Source organism: Mastomys coucha, unplaced genomic scaffold (genome assembly GCF_008632895.1).
Source record: "Mastomys coucha isolate ucsf_1 unplaced genomic scaffold, UCSF_Mcou_1 pScaffold21, whole genome shotgun sequence".
Classification (NCBI taxonomy): Eukaryota; Metazoa; Chordata; class Mammalia; order Rodentia; family Muridae; genus Mastomys; species Mastomys coucha.
Window position 1 is genome coordinate 91604155 of NW_022196904.1, and position 6298 is coordinate 91610452.

Genomic DNA, 6298 nt, shown 5'->3' on the forward strand with positions numbered 1-6298 from the left:
ATCCACACAAACCTAATTCTACCTCTTACAACAAAAACAACAGGAAGTGACAATTAGTTTTTCTTAATCTGTTAATTTGAAAATTAATATTACCAACATATCCTAATCGATTGAAATCCAATAATATGATGAATTGGAAATTTGTTGATTGTCATCCAATGGTCTAATTTGGTAATTGGAGAAATAGGTCCAATATTGTACAATCTATATACATTTTTCAGCTTGTTTGTTTGTGACAGTGTCTGCCTCTATAAAACATAAGGGTCTTGAAAAAAAAGTAAAAGTATTTGAAAGGATGGGAAGTGAGTTTTAATATTCAACAACACACAGTACCCAAAGCAAGCAGAAATAAATTTGATTCAAAGACAATGATGAGCTTTGACACATCTCTACTCCATACTTTCTGCCTCTCTGATGTCTTTCCACCTATACAGGTCTTCTCACTTTTCTTATATACTAGCCAGCAATATTTGAGAATTAAAGGGAGTGGGGAGATCAAGTGAAAGATGTGGGAAGAGGACAGTGGGGAAGAGATGATGATAAAAAGGAAGCAAGGTCAGAATCCAAACCAGTTATCACATGGAGAGAAGTGCTCATGACATGATAGAGCACAACTGTTGCTAACTGAAACAGAGAGTGGAACCACGAAGATCATCTGGAGGTACCACAGTATGTTCCCAACCTAAAGATTCAGTATTCCATGCAATTGATATCATCAGCTACCTGTACCCAGGGACCCATGAAACTGTCTTGGAGAAATTTAGGAAGGGAAGCAGAGAGCTTTCCAGTACTGTTATAGCAGAATGTCTCTTTTCCATCCTGGTGCTAACTGTAGCTGTCACTCTGGAATAAGTTATCCTGTCCATTTCTATCTCATTATCCATATTTAATTATTTCCTTTATAATCTTCTGTGATAGTTCTGGAACCAATAATCTTCACAGGGAATTTCAGCCAAGTGGTGATTGAATGTATCAGGGGCAGAGTGTGTGGGACCTTGTGAAATGGCATGAGCATGCTACCCAAGCTTGTGATTTTTGTGTGTCCATTTAGTCATGAAAAGACTCGTGGGCAATTCATCAGATCGGGTTATAGGCAAGCCTGTAAGACAGTTTTAAAATTAGTGATTGATGGGGCAAGTCTAGTCCATTGTAAGTGGTGCTATTTCTGAACTAGCTATCCTGGCTTCTATAAGAGAGCAGGTTGAGCAAGACATGAAGAACAAGCCAGTGAGCAGGAGTCCTTCACGGTTTCTATATCAGCTCCTGCCTCCAGGTTCTTGCCCTGTTTGGGTTTCTGTTTTGACTTCCTTTGATGATGAACAGTGATAAGGAAGTATAATACAAATAACCCCTCCTATGCAGGAAATCAAAAGACTCACTGGTAAGACTGCATTCAGAAGATTCAGAGTCACACATGCTGAACAACATGTTTGCGGAGCCCATTCATGGTGATGGTGTACTGGATGCTCTCACAGCATTCTTATTTCCATGTCTGTACCTGACTTTTTTGTGTTTTTTCCTGATTCGTCTGCATCTTGCAGTCAACCTAAGATATCCTAGCCTCTTTCAAATAACTTTCTCGGAATATCAAGTAGTCTCCCATACATTTGTCTTGTTTGCCTCATTTTAGCATTTGCTAGAAGACAGACCTTACCTAGAACACATAAGAATAGGTGTCCAAGCATCAGGAACAGAGCAGTGCTTCGAGTAAAGGAGCAAATTGTTCACCCCTCGAGCACCTGAAAGCCTCTTGCCAGCATTTACCATTCCTTTATGGAAGATCAAAATCAGTGTAATTCAAATCCTGGTTCAGAAACTCACCAGCTGTGTAGATTCAGTGATCAACTCTATGCTCTGTTAACTTGCTCCCCTATGACCTAGAGAGGCTGATTCATATTTCATAGGTGACTGTGTTGATTGGCAGAAGAGAGTAAGAAATATCTCAATGAGAAACAACCCTAGTGGCACTTGGGTCTGTGGTCAGCTTATAGTATGCATAGTGCAGGGTCATGGGTGAGCTTACAAACAGCCAGACTTACCAGGTCTTAGAAGGGGGTGATAGTGGAGTTCCAGGTCCTGCAGGACTTAGACTACTGGAAACATAAGAGCACCAGTATTTATCCTGTCATTAGGGCCCTAAGTTCCAGTGGAAATTCCTTGGGGATAAGGACACTAAAGAGGCCTCTGGGATACTGGAAAGAGGCATCAAATTGATGCTTTGAAATTTAGACCTTGTTGGAGCAAGGAAGAATGTATGAATCCATCTTCTGCTGTAACATAATATCACAGGCTAGAATATAAATAGTAAAAATTTAAGGTTTTAAACGCTGGCAAATCTAAGATCCAGAGCCTCATTACTATGTTACTATGTGGTATTTATTTACAAATGAAACTGTCACATGATCTATCAATTCCATGACTGGGTGTACACCCAAAGAAAATGAAATCAGTATATTGAAGAGATATCTGTACTCCCAGTGTTCATTCACAACTAACATCCTAGACTTCAATGTCCAGCAATAGATTAGGAGATGAGGAAGATGTGGTAGATGCACACAATTAAATACTATTTACCCATAACAAAACAGAATGCTATCATTTGCCACAATATAGGTGAACCTGCAGATAGGTGACATAAGACAGACACAGAGAAAACATTCCACTTATCTGTATAATATAAAAACATTACCATAGACTTACAGAGTGGGGAAGGAGAGAGGTAGATCAAAGGACACACAAATCGAAGTTAATCAAGGGATAGGCTTAAGAGAGAATTATATTATATTACTGTATAATGCTCTCATCTTAGTTAACAACAACTAAAAATTTTTTTCTCAATGCTGGTCATCCAATTCAGTTCTTTCATGTTTTAGGAAAGCTATCTTCCCCTCTAATGTAGGATTATACCCACATTAAGGTACCTTTATGTATGTTTGCCACAAAGTACATATATTTTGAGACAATATGCCATACATACTAAATGTGTACAATTTTATTTAAAAATATAAAATGAAAGGTGGTTTGGGAAAAACTGGATTGCAAGGTAGAAAAAGTTTTGAAATGCATCTGGGGAACCATGAGGAGTTGGTTAAGTGAAGGATCTTGATGATGTGAGTGAGGATGGCATGTAGGTCTAAGAGGTGTACTACAGACAAAAGGAGCCGTAGATATGGAGGCCTCTGGAATTCATTTCACAAATTTGAAAGTCACCTTCAGGCCAGTTGCTAAAGTAGAGTAACAGAGAATATGGTAGTCATGAATTTTGAGGTGTGGCTGAGATCACTGTGATGAAGGCTATAGTAAGCCATGGCAAGGGAATGGCACTATTACTGGGAGGTATGGCCTTGTTGGAGGAAGTGTGTTACTGGGAGTAAGACTTTAGAGTTTCAGAAGCACAAGCCAGGCACAGTGGCTCTCTGTCTTTCCAATTCCTGCCAATTAAGATGTAGGTCTCTCAGCAACCTCTTCAGTACCATGTCTACTTGGGTGCCACTATGCTTCCCACCATGATGATAATGGACTAAACCTCTGACCTGTATGCCAGCCCCAATGAAATGTTTTTCTTTATAAAATTGCCATGGCCAACTCCCTTCACAGCAATAAAACCCTAAGACAGAAGTTTATACCAGAAGTGGGGTATTGTTGTGACAGGCTTGACCATACTTTTGTTTGGAGGAATATGGAACACTTGGAGAGTTTGGACTAGAAAAGCGATGGGACACTTTAAGCTGGACTTAATGGGCCATACTGACAGGAACATGGATGACAGTGGTGCTGAGGGTGAATTGAATTGTGGGAGTTCACGAGGTTTCAGAGAAGAAGAATATTAGCAAGTGGCCCAGAGATTGTGCTTGTGATATTTTGGTGAAAAATGTTACCACTTTCTGTCCTTGTCCAAAAACATCTGCCCAAGGCTAAATTGAAGAGGTATGGATTAACACCTTTGGCAGAGGAGATTTCAAAACGACCTGACTGTGTGTCTATTAGTGGCTAGTCTTATGCAGATCTATAATGAAAAAGAGTAAACTGAGAAAGGAAAAAGAGAAAATGTACAGTTTGTGGATAAAAGCGGGACTAGGAAGTATAAACAGAGCAAGGAAAAGCCTAATGCTAATTATAATACAATGAGCAGTGACCTCAGAGCAAGACCCCACCCACTCAAGCTCTTAAGTTAGGAAAGGAGTGAAAGAAAAGTGGAGGGCAGGGCATGGTGTCAGATGCCTTTAATTCCAGCACTTTGGAGGTGGAGTTGGGCAGATCTCAGTTCAAGACCAGCCTGGTTGAGATCCAGGACAGCCAAGCTTAGACAGTGAAGGAATCTGTCAAAGCCACAAAGCTGGTGAAAGTGTATTTGGACAAAGGGCCATTTTCCAGCCCCAGAAAGCAGGAGTACTTGGCAGCTTTGGCCATGTGATTCTGGTTTTAGAGTCACAAATACAAGAAAAGGTTTATGGAATCTTCCTCAGCAACTAAGGAAAGCCACTGAGGCCAGGCATGTGGCAGGGGTGTCTGTGTGGAGGTCTGGAGAGGCCTCTGTGTGAAACTGTGAAAGTGAAGCCTGGATTGCCTTGGAGACCCTAAGAATTGGAGATGCCAGAGTAATGAGATACCTGTTGAAGAAAGCTACTAACATGGAGTTGAACTAGCCCAAAAGAGAGAAGTAGGCTACAGTCAACAAAGCAGAAAGAAATGTGAGCTCATCAGAGAGAGAGAGGTAGAACTTGGAATTTGCCCAACTGACTTTTGGCCATGTTTTTGTTCAGTATTTGCTCACTATGCCCCCTTATCTTCTCTCTTGGAAGAATTCTATCTATCTATCTATCTATCTATCTATCTATCTATCTATCTATCCTCTGCCATTATATCATTATATGTTGGAAGTTGTTGGAAATATATGATCTCCTTTTTAATTTTGATTTTATAGGAGATTACAGTTAAGAGCTTGCCTTTAGTCTCAGAAGAGACTTTAGAATTTGAAGGTAGATAGAATTGTTGGTAGATTAGTTGAAGGTGGAGTTATGAGAAAATGATAGGCTTTTATGAAGCCTTCATGGTGACTAACAATTCTTTAGTGCCGTAGGAAAAAGAGAAAGGTTTCCAGGATGGAAGCACAGAGGACTAGAGCTCTGGGTAAGGTGCTTAAGGTTGGGTATGGACACTAGGCACCCAAGCAGAGATGATGAGTAAGAGCACCATGCAGTTGTTTCTTGGTATCCATGGGGGAACTGGTTTTAGGATATCTCCTCATACTTCAGTTCACAGATGTTCAGATTCCTTGCATGAAATGGTACAGAATTCGTGTGTAACCCATACAATCTTCTTGTAAACTTTAAATCACCTCTAGATCTCTTACAATACCTAATACAATGTGATTACTCTGTAAATATGTTCTACTATATTTTTAAAATATATTTTTAAATTAGTTATTTCATTTCTTTACATTTTAAATGTTATCCCTCTTCCCAGTTTCCTCTCTGCAAATCCCCTATACCATACCCTCTCCCCACTGCTTCTATGAGGGAGTTCCCTCACCCATCCATCCATTTCCACCTCACTGCCCTTGCATTCCCCTATGCTGGGGTGTTGAGCCTCCACAGTATCAAGGGTCTTCCCTCACATTAATCCCAGATAAGGCCATCCTATGCTACATAAGAAGCTGGAGCCATGGGTTCTTCCATGTGTACTCGTTAGTTGCTGGTTTAGTCCCTGGAAGCTCTGGGGGGGAGGGCTCTGGTTGGTTGATATTGTTGTTATTCCTATGGGGTTGTAAACCCCTTTAGCTCATTCAGTCCTTCTCCTAACTCCTCCATTGGGGTCCTTTGCTTAGTCAGATGGTTGACTGAGCATCTGCATCTCTATTGGTCAGACTCTGGCTGAGACCCTCAGAGGACAGTCATACCAGGCTGTTCTACTATATTGTTAAAGTAAAACACACAAATACAACTACAAAGTTCTTAAGATATTTGCCAATTTGCAACTTGGCAGAGATGTATTAGTTGAAGATATATTAGTATTAGTTGAAGGTTACACGTGGGAGTCAAAGAATAGATGAAACAAGCCACAGAAATGACAAACCTAAGGTGATGAGAAGGCACTGCAAGGCAAGAGAGAGAACTAGCTAGCAGTGGGTACTATGAGGTAGAAGGAAGCCCTGTAGAGGGCTCAGGGAGCACTCAACTGCCCAGTGCTGCCACAATGTTGCATAAGATGTGACTTAAGAACTGATTTTATATACCTTGGATATTAGCCCTCTATCAGATATAGGGCTGGTAATGATCTTTTCCCAATTTGTTGGTTG